At 46.2% G+C, this 19,526-nt stretch overlaps 1 protein-coding gene across 1 annotated transcript in view; it reads left to right on the forward strand.

Annotated features, from left to right (window-relative positions):
* The window catches only part of LOC115472885 (V-type proton ATPase 21 kDa proteolipid subunit), a 44,418-nt gene that overhangs the window by 17,305 nt on the left and 7,587 nt on the right, over window positions 1-19,526 (forward strand). The window lies entirely within an intron of this gene.

The following is a 19,526-nucleotide window of genomic DNA, read 5'->3' on the forward strand; positions in this document are numbered from 1 at the left end:
AGACTATTAATACAAACATGAATCTTATCACAATTAGATTACTATAATATGTTTTTCTGGCCTGTTCAAAGCAATTAATGAAAAGGGTGCAAAACACTGCAGTTTGCCTAACTTAAGAAATATGACCATACCTCACCTTTGTATATATATATTTACACTGGGTTCCAACAGAAGCCAAAATAAAATTTAAATTTTCTTGTATTCTTATAAAATCTTGTCTGGTTCAGCTCTGTTATATGTGTGAACATTTACGTTCATTAGCTGTCATAGGTCACACAGGGGCCCTTTTACTAAGCTGCAGGAAAAAGGGCCCTGCGCTGGCAGCGGGGGCTGTTTTTCCCACGCGCCAGGGCCCTTTTCACTGCAGAGGTTAAAAAGCCCCCAGCACACATGGCCATGCGGTAAGAGAACGCAGGAAAAAGGGCCCTGCGCTGGCTGTTTTTCCCACGCGCCAGGGCCCTTTTTACTGCAGAGGGTAAAAAAACCCCAGCACACATGGCCATGCGGTAAGAGAACTCTTACCGCATGGCCATGCGACGGGAAGCCCTTACCGCCACCCATTGAGGAGCTACGTTTTCTGTCGGGGTGGGGTTAGGGGGCCTAGAGGTCTCCCTGTGCCCTCGTGTTGGAGAGGGGGGGGGGGTGGGGTCAGGGGGCTGTCGGGGGGGGGGGGGGGGGGGGGCACCAGGACCTCAGCCATTGTTTTTTTTTTCCATTAGATGTTGTTAATAAATGAACTGAAAATGCAAAGAAAACCCCCAAGTCCCCCTCTACAGCTTAGAAAGACATACATATCAAGTCACCCCCCCCCCCCCCCCACCTTTCTCCATCGACAAGCTAAGAGTAGAGATTAAATCAAGCAGTATAAGATATGGCCCTGGGATAGCAAAGAGCCCGAGGCTATGCCTCAGAACAATCAACCCAGGATACATAGTCCCCCCCAGATTCAACGAAATTGAGCTAACTTGATCCTTTGCAGTGCAGTAAGCTTAGACATTAAATAAACATAAAACACTTTAGCTGCACTACAGATGGTCCTGCAGCAAAGATATAATGAGTCAACTGCCACTTGTGCACCAGGAGCTCTGAGGGTCCCATGTGAAGCAAGCAGCTGGCTATAGTCTTAGCTACCCAGACTCCCGTAATAGTCTAAATCCAAACCACCACTTGGGTAGGACCACCAAATATGAATAAAAGTCCCTTGAGTCCCATAGCCACGCCAACACTGCTCACTTCCTTGTCCATACATAGCGTGCATTGATACAGCATTTTGTAAGCACTCTCCACCAAATTGCTTGCTTCCATGGCGTCCCACAGATCAATCCAGAGACTTGTGGGTTGTGTCCCTCTACCAGCAGGTGGAGATAGAGAGAACCTCCGAGGTTTGCTATATGTGGACCTGTGCAGCCGGCTGAACCTCAGTATTCTCTCTATCTAGCAGGTGGAGGGACATCTCTGTGCAGCTCTGGTTTGATCTGGCTACTGGTGTCCTTTGGGCCTAGTTTAGCACAGACAGGGGTTGAGTGGCTGTTTGCAGCTTGTGGTCCCTCCTGGTCTCCCCCTACCTTTCCTCCGTCGCCCGGGGCTGTTGGCCTGATCGGGTGTTTCCTTTCTCTCCTGACTAAAAAAAAAAAAAAAAAAAAAAAAAGGTAAGAGACTTTGTTTTTGTTTAATCATACGGAGGAACTAGACGTTCTGCCGAGTCAGTTTGGGGGGCAGGCGTTTGTGGAGCATGTCAGTGCCTTCTGAGGCGGCTAAGCGCTGCTCCCAGTGTGGAGACCGGAGAGCAGCATCGGGGGAGTGTGAGTCCTGCCACTGTCAGCCCGCAGCAGATGTTCAGTGCGATGGGGGTTCCCCCTCAGGCGTCCGGTGAGTTGGTAGCGCAGGGGATAGTTTCGGCGGTTTTCTCGGGGCAGTTAGTGCAGCGTGCGTTGGCGGGCGCCATTTTTTCCTCTCAGGCGCGACCCGCTCCGCACTTGGCGGTTGATAGACAAGAGGCGCAGCGTTCTTCTGTGGCACAGGCTCCGATGGAGGGAAGCGATGCACAAGGAGCAGGGGAGTCCCTTGCAGTTCCTTTTTCCACAGATTTTGTTTTATTAATGCCTTTTCTTTTGAAGAAGTCAGGAGCTTCTCTTCAGGCAGCCTTGTCTCTTCCTCAGCAAACTTTGCTTGCTGCAGCCTCTCAGTCTTTCCTGCCAAAACATAACTGGGTGACACAGATGGCCTGGTTTTGTCTCAGGGAGCTCCCTCAGAATCTTTGGATTTGACAGATGAGGTCACCCTGCCCTCTGAGGAGGGGGATGATCCGACGGCTGCCCAGATGACCCTGGTAGGCAGATGTAATCAGGCTTCTGTTCGATCGTCCTTTTCTGCTACCGGCGCATTTCGTTTTTCATCTAACCTGAGTTCCTTAAGCCATTTTTAGGGCTTGTTTTAGCAGACCTTCTCTGAACCAGTGGCGTAGCCAAGGGTAGGCCCGGGTGGGCCCAGGCCTGTCCACTTTGGGTTCAGGCCCACCCAATAGCAGCACATCTCTAATGTGGCTGGCAGGGATTCTCAAGCCCCACCAGCCGAAAACTCCCAACTGTCCCTCCTGCTTACCTTTTAAATAGCAGATCTTTGCCTGCTATAAGCAGCGACTGATACATACTGTTTGCACCAGCCCTGCAGCCTTCCCTCTGATGTATTCCTGCTTATGCAGAAACAGGAAGTTGCATCAGAGGGAAGGCTGTGGGGCCAACATGAGCAGTGTGTATTAGTTGCTGCTCGTCAGTGAAAATCTGCTATTTAAAAGGTATGCGGGGGAGGGAGATGTTTGAGAAGAACATATGGCATGCAGGCAAGAGAGAGAGAGACCAAATTACTTGTGGGACAAGGCGGAGTTCTGCCCACCCATCTTGGGCCCAGGCCCACCCAAAATTGGGTGTCTGGCTACGCCCCTGCTCTGAACTGTTTTTGTGGAGGAGTAGCTCAGTGGCTACTTTCAAATCCCATTTACACTCAAGTCATTTTGCCCTCCGTCATCTCAGGAACAGCTAGATTAAAAGCCAGATTGGGTACTGAGTAAAGCCTATGCATTGGGGAAGAAGGGGCATACTTAAGCATTGGATGCAGGAGGAGCCCCCCCTCTCTTTTTGGTATTGGAGAAATAGATTGCATACCCTTATGTTGTGGGAGGCCAGGGCTGTTAGGAATTCTCCTAAGGGCAGAAGGGCTTTCATTCTATCTGGAATTGCTACTTGCAACTCCCATAAAGCAAGAAATGCAGTACTGAATAGATTTCAGAGGTCTTCCTAAGTTGGTACTGTCATATTGGGGGTTATTTTAGGGGTTCTCTGCTTGGTTAGGGAAGGATGGGGTGGGAATATTAGATACAAGCAAAAAAACACCCGTTTCTGCAAAAATGAAACGGGCTTTAGGAAGGCTCTCGTCTAAGTGATTTCTCATCTCTCCCCTGCCCTCCCCTCCATGTCCATTGATTCTTCCCCTGCTCTGCTCTCCCATCCTATCCCCTCCATGTCCAACAATTTTCCCCTCCCATCGCATCCCATGCCATCCATGTCCAGCGATTCTTCCCTCCCCTCCATGTCCGGTGACTTGCCCCAGCCCTCACCTGCCCACCCTCGTCTTCCACAACAGCCCTCCTTTTCTTCCTGCCACTGTTCCTTTAAAACATTTATTTTACATAAAGTCGATGCGACATCAGTGAAAGCGGCAGGCTCATCTCACCGCCAGCCTTCCCTTTCCTTCTCTCTGTGTCCTGCCCTCCTCTGACATAATTTCCTCTTTCCGCGAGGGCGGGACACCGAGGGAAGGGAAGGCTGGAGGCGAGCTGATTACGTATACGTCATTTGCATACAGTTACAAAGCCAGCCAGCCATCCATGGAGGCAGATTGACCAATTATTATATAGAGATTACTCTGTTGGAGATGACCTGGGGTCATGAGAGTCCAGATACCGGGTCATCTTAGTGTTTAAGTTCAGGGTGGTAGGGTTGGAGGGGGAAGAGGGGTGATTTTTAATGCAAATTGTTACTTTGTAAAGAGGGGGGAGGGTGGGGGAGTTTAATTGATTGAAAATCTTGTATAGATTTGATTTTTCGTTGTTGGATATGTTCCTGAATAAAAACGGTTTAAGCATAAAAGCCAGATTGGGCAGGGAAGTAAGTGATATACTTGTAAAGAAATAATCAACTATTTAAATGAGGGGCTTTTGTGATCTTGGAAAGCTCATGCAGAACAACACTTCTGGATAATTTTTATGTTCAAATTTACAATATCTGAACCGGCTAAAAATCTGTATATCAAAATATTGTGTCATGCATCTGTGGCAGTGCTGCAGAGCTAGCCTGTGATCACCAGGGGGCAGGCTTTGACTCCAGTAGGAAAGTATAGCACTAACTGACTTCCTTCGTACATATTATGTATGTGTGTATACAGAGTGAATATGAATATTTTACAAGCTGGGAGAAATCCAGGGGTTTGTGAATTTATATCCTTACTCCTGGTTTTCTTGGGGAAACATTTAATCTTTTCTGCCTTATGTTAAGCACCTGTAATTGGGGAAATATTCCACCTCCTTCTCAGAAACATCCATGATGCTCAGATATTGCAGTGTGCCGTCAGACTGCCCAACCCAGAGACAGCAATATATATGCTAAGTGTTTGTATAAACATACACAATCCAAGCAACAGGTGTTTCTAGGGAGGGAGCATCTAAAATAAACACTATGAAGTGAAGGAGGCTGGGACTTTGTATGAAAAGGGATTTTTAGAGCTTAGTAGTTATGCATGGGCAGGCTAGATAGGCCATATGGTGTTTACCTACTGCCCTTTTCTCTGTAAACCCACTTTAGCATAAATATATGCAGTTTGTTCTTGGTTCTGGATATATTGATTTGGTTAGTAACTTTCTGCTGTATCTCCAAAAGTGCATTCTAGAAGGATATGAAATAGAGAGCCACTTTTAAACACTTTGTGAACTCTGAATTCTGAAAGAGACGCAGTACCACTGCACCCTGTCCTTAAGGATGCACTGACGAGAGCTGGGAATGTCCCCTCATGGTGCAGATTGCACCTAAGAAGGTGGATATGCAGTAGTATCCAGAAGGCTCCCCAATTCGAGAGGGCCCAACTGCCTCGCCACTCTGGTTGTCTAATGTGCTCTCAAACAAGCTAGGATGTCCAGGACTCATGCTTTGGCATCCCCAGGTAGAGAGGCTCAGACACTAGACTTGCTTGGGAAGAACGCTTTTCAGGGCTCGATGCTCATTGCCCATATCCAGTTCTACCAGCTCTACACCAGCCTTTACTTGCAATCTTTGGTCCACAGTATATTATTATTATTATTAGCATTTGTATAGCGCTACCAGACGAACGCAGCACTGAACACATGACACAAAGAGACAGTCCCTGCTCAAAAGAGCTTACAATCTAAATAATACAGACAGACAAGACAGTTACGGGTGAGGGAAGTAATGGGTGAAATGGAAGGAAGGGACAATTGAGTAGTGGCTAGGAGCTAAAAGCAGCAGTCTTTAGGATTCTCTCCCACAGGAGCAGGCCACAGAAGTTCACCAGTTGGCCAGGTGTGCATACTAATCTCTCGTCATAGCATGCAGACTCTCTGCCATGGATGTGGGGATGTTGGCTGTCATGGCTACATGTCTCTGACCTGGAACTAGTGGTTCACTAGAGGTTGGAGGACATTCCTTGCTGAGGTGACAATTTGTTTGGCGATAAGGTACAAGAAGTTGCTGACCTCATTAAGAAACATACTGAAACCATCCAAATCCTGTCTCGGCTCCAGCTGCAGTCTCTTCTTCATGGAGATTTTCAAGTGGATCTAGGCAAGCGACTTTACTACTCTTAAAGGCGTAGGCTTCCGCTGCCTTCCCGCTCTGCCCAGAATCCTCAGGCCCAAGCATTCTCAGCCTTGCCAGTCCCGCCCATAGAAGCCCCAGCAGGCTCCTCAGTCCGAAGCAAGGGATGAGATTTTGACTAGCTCCAGGAGATCATAGCTGCACTCACAGTAACTGTCCCAGCAACTTACCGGTAGGGGGGAGGCTGAATTTTTACCATCACAAGTGACTCCTTCTAACCTCTAATCAGTGGGTTCTTCAAATAGTTTGTCTCAGTTACGCATTGCATTGGCATCAAAGGTCACCAAATTGCCCACCGAGAGCATTGTTCATCAGCTCTTGGCACAAGCAGGTACTTGTAGAGGAAATCTCTACCCTTATACAAGACAATACGGTCAAACCTATAGAACCAAGGGAAGAAGGGAAGGGATTTTATTCCAGGTACTTCCTTGAGCCAAAAAGACGGAGGGATTTCATCCCATCCGAGACCTAAGGGCCCTGAACAAATTCCTGGTCAAAGAAAAGTTCGATTTCCCTGGGCACCCTTTTCCCACGATTCAGGAAAATGATTGGCAATGCTCTCTGGACTTAAAGGATGCTTATACCCATATTTTGATACTTCTTAGTTACAGGAAGTATCTCGGATTCCGCATAGGGAAATGACACCGTGTTCTGCCATTTGGCCTCGTGTCAGCTCCCAGGGTATTCACCAATGTCCAGATGATCAATTCCCTGCGCTGTTCCAAAACTGCTGTAAAAATTGTGCAGGAACAGCACGGGGAATTAATGCCCCAATGATCAACGCTAATAACATGCAAATTTAGGCATGTTATTAGCATTGATCGATGGGTGAAAGTGTGGGAGGATTGTGCCTGAGTGTGCACTTAATTGACAGGTCCAGGCTGTGAAAAGCCTGTACCTGTCCAACATTCCAAGGGGCTACCCCCTCTCCCCAATTGGTATGGCCCTGGCGATCATGTCTCCCCCCCCACCCCCCCCCACACACACAGCCCCCTGGACACCAACACGGGGGCTGGAAGTCCAGTGGACCTCCAACAGAAGAAAGGGCTAGAGTTCACCAGATCTCTAACCCACACCTTGGTGGTCTAGTGGCAACCGCAAACTCCTCCCCACAAAACCTGTGGTACCTTGAATGAAGGAGGGACAGAATCCTTGTCCCTCCTCCTATGAGCACTGCCTCAAAAATGGCGGCACTCTTCCCTGCCCAGTGCATCCTGGGATGTGCTGGTGGGGGCTTCCATTCCATATAATGGAGAAACTCATTTATATGGAATGGAAGCCCCGCCCAGCTCATTCCAGGATACACTGAGCAGGGCTGGGTGCTACCATTTTGGAGGTGGTACTCGTAGGAGGGAGGGACTAGGATAACATCCCTCCTCTATTCCAGGTACCACGAGTTTGGGGAGAAGGATTCGCAGTCGCCGCTAGACCAGGGTGTGGGCTGCAGATCTGGTGACCTCTAGATCTTCTGTTGGAGGGGAGGGTGTTAGGGGACCTCCAGTCCCCCCGTGTTGGTATCCGGAGGGGAGGGGGGGGGCTTGCAGTTACTGGAGCTGTACACATTGGGGAGTGGGGGGGGGGGGGGTCCACAGGAGCCCTGGCACACAGTGACAGCCCGAGCAGAGAGTTGCATCCTGATGCCCGGCTGCTGTCGTAGGGTTTTAAGAGGTAGAGCGCCATTGTTCATCCACTGTAACATTAATCATGGAGTGCAGGAACAAAAAGAGCACACCAGCATACGTTAGCATGCTACTTGCATTTATCTGCTGCATGCTTCTTCGTTCTGGAGCTCCGGGCGGCTGATTATGAAGCGCAGGTATATGCGGGTGCTAGTCCGGCTAATGGCCTCTAGCGACGTATTTACAGTGGTGGAAATAAGTATTTGATCCCTTGCTGATTTTGTAAGTTTGCCCACTGACAAAGACATGAGCAGCCCATAATTGAAGGGTAGGTTATTGGTAACAGTGAGAGATAGCACATCACAAATTAAATCCGGAAAATCACATTGTGGAAAGTATATGAATTTATTTGCATTCTGCAGAGGGAAATAAGTATTTGATCCCCCACCAACCAGTAAGAGATCTGGCCCCTACAGACCAGGTAGATGCTCCAAATCAACTCGTTACCTGCATGACAGACAGCTGTCGGCAATGGTCACCTGTATGAAAGACACCTGTCCACAGACTCAGTGAATCAGTCAGACTCTAACCTCTACAAAATGGCCAAGAGCAAGGAGCTGTCTAAGGATGTCAGGGACAAGATCATACACCTGCACAAGGCTGGAATGGGCTACAAAACCATCAGTAAGACGCTGGGCGAGAAGGAGACAACTGTTGGTGCCATAGTAAGAAAATGGAAGAAGTACAAAATGACTGTCAATTGACAAAGATCTGGGGCTCCACGCAAAATCTCACCTCGTGGGGTATCCTTGATCATGAGGAAGGTTAGAAATCAGCCTACAACTACAAGGGGGGAACTTGTCAATGATCTCAAGGCAGCTGGGACCACTGTCACCACGAAAACCATTGGTAACACATTACGACATAACGGATTGCAATCCTGCAGTGCCCGCAAGGTCCCCCTGCTCCGGAAGGCACATGTGACGGCCCGTCTGAAGTTTGCCAGTGAACACCTGGATGATGCCGAGAGTGATTGGGAGAAGGTGCTGTGGTCAGATGAGACAAAAATTGAGCTCTTTGGCATGAACTCAACTCGCCGTGTTTGGAGGAAGAGAAATGCTGCCTATGACCCAAAGAACACCGTCCCCACTGTCAAGCATGGAGGTGGAAATGTTATGTTTTGGGGGTGTTTCTCTGCTAAGGGCACAGGACTACTTCACCGCATCAATGGGAGAATGGATGGGGCCATGTACCGTACAATTCTGAGTGACAACCTCCTTCCCTCCACCAGGGCCTTAAAAATGGGTCGTGGCTGGGTCTTCCAGCACGACAATGACCCAAAACATACAGCCAAGGCAACAAAGGAGTGGCTCAGGAAGAAGCACATTAGGGTCATGGAGTGGCCTAGCCAGTCGCCAGACCTTAATCCCATTGAAAACTTATGGAGGGAGCTGAAGCTGCGAGTTGCCAAGCGACAGCCCAGAACTCTTAATGATTTAGAGATGATCTGCAAAGAGGAGTGGACCAAAATTCCTCCTGACATGTGTGCAAACCTCATCATCAACTACAGAAGACGTCTGACCGCTGTGCTTGCCAACAAGGGTTTTGCCACCAAGTATTAGGTCTTGTTTGCCAGAGGGATTAAATACTTATTTCCCTCTGCAGAATGCAAATAAATTCATATACTTTCCACAATGTGATTTTCCGGATTTAATTTGTGATGTGCTATCTCTCACTGTTACCAATAACCTACCCTTCAATTATGGGCTGCTCATGTCTTTGTCAGTGGGCAAACTTACAAAATCAGCAAGGGATCAAATACTTATTTCCACCACTGTACGCAGATTGGGAGTATGTGTTTCCCTGTCTGGGCAATTGGCTGGTCAAGAACACATCGCAGGAGAGGGCTTCGGAATCAGTGCACCTTACTATTCGGGTGTTGGAGCTACTGGCACCTGACCTCAATGTCCACTTGCTCCTCCCTCTGGTGCCGTCATCTTCAAAATGGAGGTTCCCAGCCCCACACCAGGCAGGATCAGCCTGCCATGTAAGGGAAAAATTCCAGGTTTCACTGCACAGGTCTTGGCACCACCATTGTGAAGATGATGGTGCTGGAAGCTGAAGTGAATAAGCATCACTTCTCCCTCATTTAAAAGTATGAGACCTGAGCAAGGGGTTGGGAGGGGTGGTGTCGGGTGGGAGGGAAATGGCCTTAGACTACCAGAAAAAAATCGGGGCAGATGCAGGAACTATAGGAGTTAGTGGGTTTGGGGGGTGGGAGGGGGTTCTCTCTAACACTTCTATATTGCCTTACACCTGAAGGTAAATTTCTGCCATTGTAGACATCAGCGTGCATGTACGAGGCTTCTCTGCATTTCTACAGATTTATTAATATCCTCTTTAACATGTAAAGTACACTGTGCATGGATGCCTACTGCATAAGTTAATCTCACTGCTGCAGCAGCTTTCTACATTAGCCCCAGAGTATATTGTTGGTGTGGATTTGCATACTCTTTTTTATTGTCCTCAAAGTGTGTCAATATTTTCTTAAGGAAAACAGTCGGTGCAAAGACAGATTGTTATAACTGAGGAGTAGCCTAATGGTTAGAGCAGGCTGAGAGCCAGGAATGCCTGGTACAATTCCTACTGCAGCTTCTCATGATCCCGGGCAAGTAACTTAACTCCTCCATTGCTTCAGGGACAGACTTAAATTGTGTGCCCTCTGGGGACAGAAAAATACCTACTGCACCTGAACGTGTCCCATTTCAGTAGCTTGTAGAACAGGTAGAATGGGAACATAAGAATAGCCATACTGGGTCAGACCAATGGTCCATCTAGATCAATCCAGGTCACAAATAACTGGCAGAAACCCAAATAGTAGCAACATTCCCCATGTCTAATAGCAGACTATGGCCTTTTCCTCCAGGAACTTGTCCAAACCTTTTTTTTTTTAAACCCAGATAGGCTAACCGCTGTTACTGCATCTTCCAGCAAAGAGTTCCAGAGCTTAACTATACGTTGAATGAAAAAATATTTCCTCCTATTTGTTTTTTAAAAGTATTTCCATGTAACCTCAGTGAATGTCCCCTAGTCTTTGAACTTTTTGAAAGAGTGAAAAATTGATTCACTTCTACGACTCAGGATTTTGTAGACCTTAATCATATCTCCCCTCAGCTGTCACTTGAATAGCTCTAATCTCTTTAGCCTTTCCTTATACGAGAGGAGTTCCATCCCCTTTATCATTTCGGTTGCTCTTCTTTGAACCTTTATAATTCCGCTATATCTTTTTTGAGATACGGCGACCAGAACGGAACGCAATACTCAAGGTGAGGTTGCACCATGGAGCGATACAGAGATATTATAGTATTCTCAGTCTTATTTACCACCCCTTTCCTAATAATTCCTAGCATCCTGTTTGTTTTTTGGCTACTGCTACACACTGGGCAAAAGATTTCAGCGTATTGTCTGCAACAGCACCTTTATCTTTTTCTTGGGTGCAGACCCACAAGGTGGATGGATTATTCTTACCAATGCACATTACTTTGCATGTGTCCACATTAAATTTAATCCGTCATTTGGATGCCCAGTCTTGCAATTTCAGCATGTGTTTTAACAACTTTGAATAGTTTTTGTGTCATCTGCAAATGTAATTACCGCACTCATTCTGATTTCCAGATCATTTATAATTATGTTAAATATCACCGGTCCCAGTACAGATCCGGCATTCCACTATTCACCCTCCTCCATTGAGAGAAATGACCATTTAACCCTACCCTCTGTTTTCTGTCCAATAACCAATTCCTAATCCACAACAGAATATTGCCTCCTTTCCCATGACTCTTTAATTTTCATAGGAGTCTCTCATGTTCATTCATGCCTTCAAAGAAATGAAGCAGATTGCTGAGGCAAGACTTCCCTTGGTTGAAACCATCCTGATTCTGTTCCTTAAACCATATTTGTCTATGTGTTAAATAGTTTTTTTTCTTTATAATAGTTTCCACTATTTTACCCGGCACCGATGTCAGGCTCCCAGATTAGTCCTGGAACCCTTTTTAAAAATCGGCGTCACATTGGCCACTCTCCAATCTTCAAGTACTACAGACGACTTTAACAACAGGTTACAGATTACTAACAGCAAATCAGCAGTTCCATGTTTGAGTTCTTTCAGTACCCTTGGATGGATGCCATCCAGTCCAGGTGATTATTTCTAATTTGTCGATTGGCTCAGTATGTCTTCTAGGTTCACTGAGATTTCTTTCAGTTCCTCCGCATCATCACTCTTGAAAACTATTTCTGGTATAGGTAGATTTCTTATATCGTCTTCCGTAAAGACTGAAGCAAAGAATTCATTCAATTTCTCCGCTATGGCCTTGTCCTCCCTGAGTGCCCCTTTTGCTCATTTATGGTCTAACGATCCCACAGATTCCCTCACAGGCTTTCTGCTTCTGATGTACCTGAAAAAATTGTTACTTTTCCATCTTTATATGACATCTTTGGGACAAGTATTTGAATGTCTGCAAGTACATTATCACATATATGCAGATGATATTCAGTTCTTTAGAGGTTGGGGGGATTGGGCTTTTAAAAAAGCTAATGTTATGTATGAGGGAGGTAGGAGTTTGGATGAAGGATGATAGACTTGCTCTGAATTGATCAAAAACTGAAGTTGTGCTTGTTGGGAAAAATGAGTAGGTGCCATGGCTTGAGGATGTACTAATTGGAGATGTTAAGATTCTAGTTAAATCGAAATTGAGGTTACTAGGGGTGCTTTTGGGTTCTCACTTGAATATGCAGGATCCAGTACTTCAGGTTGTGAAGTCTTTATTCCAACTTTGTTTGTTAAGAAGGTTGAAACCAATGTTATCAGTTAATGATTTTAGAAATGTTTTAAATAATCTGGTATTTATCAAGAATAGACTACTGCAATGTGTTGTATCTGGGGATTGCAGCTTCTAAATATCATGTGCGTCAGGTGGTCCAAAATGCTGTGGCGAGGAAGTTGATGGGAGTCTCGAGGTTTATGCACATGAGGCCGGTTTTGAAACAGCTACACTGGCTTCCTATTGAATCTTGAGTGCAGTATAAAATTTTAATTATAATCATCAGATGTTATATCATTCTGGAAGACAGCTGCAATGTGAAAGCGATGCAGTTGTCTGTTGATGGGTCGGTAGCAGCAAGGTACACTAGAACTCGTGCAGTAGCTGTTTCAAAAGCAGGTCCACTTTCGTGGAATTGCCAGACGAGTTTTAAGTTTATAAAAAACTTTCTATCCAGCCTAACAGAGCAAGCTATCTAGGCAGCGTACAGTCTAAAAATATAGGAGAGAGGAGAATAAAAAAATGATATACATAACTTAGATGAAACAAAAGGAATCTGGGTAGAACAGTATTAATAGAAAAAGGAGAGGAAGGAGGGGGAAGAGACTGTCGATCAGGTAACAAGACCTTATCTGAAATAGAATTAGGTGTGTGAGTTGTGAAATAAAGTTTTAAGTTCAGTTTTAAAGAGGGCTAATGAAGTGATTTGACAGTTCCATAGCTTTGGTTCTTGGAAGGCAAACATTGTATGCTGTGTTTACGGAAAATTTCTCTGTAAGAAAGATTGGCGAGAAGATTGAGTTGTGATCTGAGAGCTCGAGTTTGTATATGCGGGGTAAGGTATCTTAAAAGATAGAGAGGTTTGTAAACAAGTGAAAGGGTTTTTATAAGTAATGTGATAAGAAATGGGAAGCCAGTGCGAAGATTTAAGATGAGAAGTAATATGGTTGAATTTCTTAAGGTGATAGGACGACTCCTATGGTAGTATTTTGTACTAATTGTAGACGGTGTTGCCCCTGGTACAAAATAAGTACCTGAATATATGTAAACTGCTTTGAATGTAGTTGCAAAAACCTCAGAAAGGCGGTATATCATTTCCCATTTCCCTTTCCCTTATGACATCACAATATCAGAAGTGAGCCAAGTATCGGGCAATCAAGCCATTGTGACATCACTGATGAGGTTGGCTCTTATTGGTGGAATGAGTGGAGGAGTAGCCTAGTGGTTAGTGCAGTGAACTTTGATCCTGTGGAACTGTATTGGGCAATCAAGCCATTGTGACATCACTGATGAGGTTGGCTCTTATTGGTGGAATGAGTGGAGGAGTAGCCTAGTGGTTAGTGCAGTGGACTTTGATCCTGGGGAATTGAGTTCGATTCCCACTGCAGCTCCTTGAGACTCTGGGCAAGTCACTTAACCCTCCATTGCCCCTGGTACAAAATAAGTACCTGAATATATGTAAACTGCTTTGAATGTAGTTGCAAAAACCTCAGTCCCATCTCCCTTTCCCCTTTAATCTGAATATCTAAATAGAGGGAGTTACAGTAACCGAGTTAAGAAATAACCAATGAGCGAATTAAGACATTGATAGCAGGGGGATTTAACAGCGGCTGGATAAATCTATTGCGACGAAGTTTGTAGAATGAATGTTGATCTACCTTAGAGATTTGGTTGCAAAAGGATAGAGTGGAGTTAAAATGAATCCTTGAGATTGTGTCTTAATACCAGACAGTTTAAAAATCTTTTTAAAATGCATTTTTTAAACTTCATTTCTAATTTTGAGACAGGGACAAGCTAAACATGGCAAGAGTAGTATAATAAGAAAGAAATTATTTTTTTAATGTATGTTTCATTCTAATCCGCTTAGGTTTTAAGTAACCTAGTAAATGACGGCAGATAAAGATCTGTACGGTCCATCCAGTCTGCCCAACAAGATAAACTCGTTTTACATGGTATGTGTTTTTTTTATATGCATACCTGAGTTTGATTTGTCCTTGCCTTTCTCAGGGCAGAGACCGTAGAAGTCTGCCCAGCACTCTTCTTGTACTAAAAGTTCTCCAGCCCATCCCTATCTATTCAGTCACGATCATTGCGTAGACTGTAGAAGTCTGCCCAGCTCCAGTTTTGTTTCCCCAATTACCGGCGTCGCCACCCAATCTCCACTAAGATTCCATGGAACCATTCCTTCTAAACCGGATTCCTTTGTGTTTATCCCACGCATGGTTGAATTCCATTACTGTTTTCATCTCCACCAGCTCCTGCGGGAGGGCATTCCATATATCCACTACCCACTCCGTGAAAAAATACTTCCTGTCATTAGTCCTGAGTCTGCCCCCCCTTCAACCTCAATTCATGTCCTCTAGTTCTACCGCCTTCCTGTCTCCAAAAAAGGTTAATTTGCGGATTAATATCTTTCAAGTATTTGAACGTCTGTATCATGCCAATCTGTTTCTCCTTTCTTCCAAGGTATACATGTTCAGGTCAGCAAGTCTCTCTTACGGTTTGCAGTGCAAATCCCATACCATTTTTGTAGCTTTTCTTTGCACTGCTTCCAGTCTTTTTACATCTTTAGCAAGATACGGCCTCCAAAACTGAACACAATACTCCAAGTGGGGCCTCACCAATGACTTGTAGAGAGGCATCAACACCTCCTTTCTTCTGCTGGTTATGCCCCTCTCTACGCAGCCTAGCATCCTTCTGGCCACGGCCATCGTCTTGTTGCATTGTTTCTTCACCTTCAGATCCTCCGACACCAACACCCCAAGGTCTCTCTCCTGAGTCAAGCTTACTAATCTGTCCCCTCCTATCCACTATCTCTCTTTTGGGTTTCTGCACCCCAAGTGCATCACTCTACACTTCTTGGCATTAAATTTTAACTAATGGTTCGCTCAAGCTCAACTTCTAATAGAAAATCACAACACAGCCTCACACTGGCTGTGTAAATTCAAGGTTGAACACTCACACTGTTATGAGTCTTGTGATTCATATTACGATGGCGAAAAAAGCTTCAGTGTCGCCAACCAGCCAGCCCAACATAGCAGACTATAAGGCGTGGGTGCGGCGTGCCATCATGCAGCTTGAAAAAAACTCCATCAATCAATGATAAGTAACCACACTAACTGCTGTGCTCAAACTGTCAAACTATTAACTAACAGTCGTGTGTGTCCACACAATTTTATAGATCAAATTTCTCTATAATTCAGATACATTATAAAGCTTTTACGATATAGGATAAATCCGGAGACACCGCCAGATATCACTTAGCTCAATGTTCTCGCTATAGTGTTCTGCTCGCTCCGGTGCGCTCCGTTTCTCAACCCGACAGAGAGCCTCCGTTTCGCTGGTGCTGCGTCAGGGGTTCTATTTTCAACTTTAGTTGTATCCTCAATTTTTGATCAAGTATGTATTCTGCTGCATCCAAGAAACTCCGCAAGCAGGAATCACAAGACTCATAGCAGTGTGAGTGTTCAACCTTGAATTTATATGGCCAGTGTGAGACTGTGTTGTGATTTTCTATTAAATTTTAACTGCCAGACCCTCGACCATTCTTCTAACATTCAGAGATCCCTTCTCATTGTTTCTACTCCCTCCAGGGTATCCGCTCTATTGGCTATTTTCATGTCATCCGCAAAAAGGGACACCTTTCCTTCCAACCCTTCAGCAATATCTCCCACAAATATATTAAACAGAATAGGCCCCAGCACTGACCCCTGAGGAACTCCACTGCTCACCTTCCTTTCCTCCGAGCAGATTCCATTTACCACCACCCTCTGCCACCTGCCGGTCAACCAGTTTCTTATCCAGTTCACCACTTTCGGTCCTAAGTTCAGCCCTTTCAGCTTATTCACGAGACTTCTGTGGGGGACCGTATCAAAGGCTTTGCTGAAGTCCAAGTAGATTATATCTAGCGAACGTCCTTCATCCAGTTCTTTGGTCACCTAGTCAAAGAAGTCAGTAAGATACGTTTGGCAGGATTTTCCTTTGGTAAAGCCATGTTGCCTCGGGTCCTGTAACCCGTTGGCTTCTAGAAAATTAACTATCCTTTCTTTCAGCAGCGACTCCATTATTTTTTTCCTGGACTGTAAGGTTTTGGTTTGGGTTTTTTTTTAAATAAATGCATGTTTGTGAAATTGTTCTGTTGAATAATTTATTTATAACGTAGAAAATGATGACAGTCTGCTCAACAAGATAAACTCATTTTACATGGTATGTGATACTTTATATGCACCTGAGTTTGATATGTCCTTGCCATTCTCAGGGCACAGACCATAGAAGTCTGCCCAGCACTCTTCTTGTACTAAAGGTTCTGAAGCTAAAATTTACATTCTAGTCCATCCATATCTATTCAGTTACGATCAGGGCTTAGACTGTAGAAGTCTGCCCAGCGCTGATTTTGCTTTCCTGTTACTGGCATTGCCACGCAATCTCCGCTAAGATTCTGCGGAACCATTCCTTCTAAGCAGGATTCCTTTGTGTTTATCCCATGCATGTTTGAATTCCATTATTGTTTTATCTCCACCACCTCATTCCATGTATCCACCACCCCAGTGGCGTAGCTAGGTGGGGCCATGAGGGCCTGGGCCCTTCCAAATTTGCTCTGGGCCCCTGGTTGGCTGGTGAGGGTCTTCAACCCCCGCCAGCTGAAGACTTCGTCCAGCGCTGGTCTGCAGTGGCACTGCCTCATTGCCTGCTCTCTCTTCCCCTCACGTTGAAAACGCTCCTTTTAGTGAAAATGAGCATGCCGGACGTGAGGGGAAGAGAGAGCAGGGCAGGCAATGCATTTGGCCATATAGTAACATAGTAAATGATGGCAGATAAAGACCTGTACGGTCCATCCAGTCTGCCCAACAAGATAAACTCATTTTACATGGTATGTGATACTTTAGACCCGAATTTGATTTGTCTTTGCCATTCTCAGGGCACAGACCACTTGTACCCACTCGCCTCCACCTACCCTCCTCTCTTCCTTCCCGTTCACATTAATTGATTTGATTTGCTTACTTTATTTATTTTTTGTCTATTAGATTGTAAGCTCTTTGAGCAGGGACTGTCTTTCTTCTATGTTTGTGCAGCGCTGCGTATGCCTTGTAGCGCTATAGAAATGCTAAATAGTAGTAGTAGTAGTAGTAGTAGTAAGTCTGCCCAGCACTGTTGTTGTACTAAGTTCTGAAGCTAAAATTTACATTCTAGTCCATCCATATCTATTCAGTTACGATCAGGGCTTAGACTGTAGAAGTCTGCCCAGCGCTGATTTTGCTTTCCTGTTACTGGCATTGCCACGCAATCTCCGCTAAGATTCTGCGGAACCATTCCTTCTAAGCAGGATTCCTTTGTGTTTATCCCATGCATGTTTGAATTCCATTATTGTTTTATCTCCACCACCTCATTCCATGTATCCACCACCCCAGTGGCGTAGCTAGGTGGGGCCATGAGGGCCTGGGCCCTTCCAAATTTGCTCTGGGCCCCTGGTTGGCTGGTGAGGGTCTTCAACCCCCGCCAGCTGAAGACTTCGTCCAGCGCTGGTCTGCAGTGGCACTGCCTCATTGCCTGCTCTCTCGTCCCCTCACGTTGAAAACGCTCCTTTTAGTGAAAATGAGCATGCCGGACGTGAGGGGAAGAGAGAGCAGGGCAGGCAATGCATTTGGCCATATAGTAACATAGTAAATGATGGCAGATAAAGACCTGTACGGTCCATCCAGTCTGCCCAACAAGATAAACTCATTTTACATGGTATGCGATACTTTATACCTGAGTTTGATTTGTCCTTGCCATTCTCAGGGCACAGACCGTAGAAGTCTGCCCAGTTCTGTACTGTTCTTGTACTAAAGTTCTGAAGCTAACGTTGAAGCCCCTTAAAATTTACATTCCATATCATCAAGCTGATCAATCCATAGACTGGTGGGTTGTGTCCATCTACCAGCAGGTGGAGATAGAGAGCAAACTTTTGCCTCCCTATATGTGGTCATGTGCTGCCGGAAACTCCTCAGTATGTTCTCTATCTCAGCAGGTGGTGGTCACACACAGCAGCAGCTCTGGCTAGGCCTCCAAGCCTAATTTTTAGGTTTTGTTGAGTGCCTGGGGTTGAGGGCTCTTTTGAGCAAGTGCAAACCTGGTGGTGCCAGGTCCCTCCTTTTCTCCCCCCTCCCGCTGGCTCCGTTAAAAAAAAAAAAAAAAATTTTGAACGTCCTTAAAGGCGTTTATTTCAACGTTTATTTAAGCGTCTATTGCAGCTACTCACTGGGACACCAGGTCGTTACAACTCGGAGCGGACAGCAGGTAATTTTTACCTTTTTATAGCGGGCAGGGGGTTCCCCGATTCTTCTCCTCGTGGCATATGGCGTCGGAGGGCGAGGGCGCAAAGGGTCGCTCCCCGGGTAGCTTGAGCGCTTCTAGAGGGGATGCGGGGGTCTTAAAGCCTGATTCGCCCTTGTTGGGTGACAGTTTCGTGACCGATGTATGTCCCGGTCCTTCCTCCGGCGTGGCGGTTTTTCCCGCCATAAACGCCCATCCCCCGCTCCTCGCCTCCGCCATCTTGGCCGGCCACGCGGCTCGGACGGCTTCTTCTTGGGCCGCCCTTGAGGTTGGAGACATTAATGCCATGAACGCCCTTAATTTGGGCGACGGCACAGAAGCGGCTAAAGTTAAGAGCCATTCTTCCCGCGCGGCTCCTTCGCGGAGTTTCGCGCCGGACGCCATTTTGGATGCGCAGCATGTCTCTCCCCCGCTATTGCGAGCGCCGGTTGAGGGTGCTTCTAGGGCTGTTGCCCAGGCTGCGGAAGTGCACAGTCTGGGGGGTTTCTCCCCCGAGTTTGTTTTGCTGCTGCATCAGGCCTTCCTCATGCACAACGCTGCCCCTGCTCCCTCGTCTGGTAAAGAGGTTGAGGTTCCCAGAGGTAAACGCCCTCGGGTTGATTCCCAGGCCTTGGAGGAATTTGTCTCCTCCGATGTAGATGAGGGCAGCGTGTCTGAGGTCTCCCAACGGTCCTTTGCGGATTCCTTGGAGGAGACGGATCCCCGCTCGGATGGAGCGGATGACCCCTCTGCAGCGCGGCTTTTTAGCCCAGAGGATTTGCCCAACCTGTTGTTACAGGCCATGGACACTTTGAAGATTTCCTCTCCGGAGGACGTCTCTCCCTCAGCCCCTGTTGGCTCTGCCATTATGCTGGGGACGAAGCGCCCGCCTAGAACCTTCCACGTGCATGATG

Source organism: Microcaecilia unicolor, chromosome 6 (genome assembly GCF_901765095.1).
Source record: "Microcaecilia unicolor chromosome 6, aMicUni1.1, whole genome shotgun sequence".
Classification (NCBI taxonomy): Eukaryota; Metazoa; Chordata; class Amphibia; order Gymnophiona; family Siphonopidae; genus Microcaecilia; species Microcaecilia unicolor.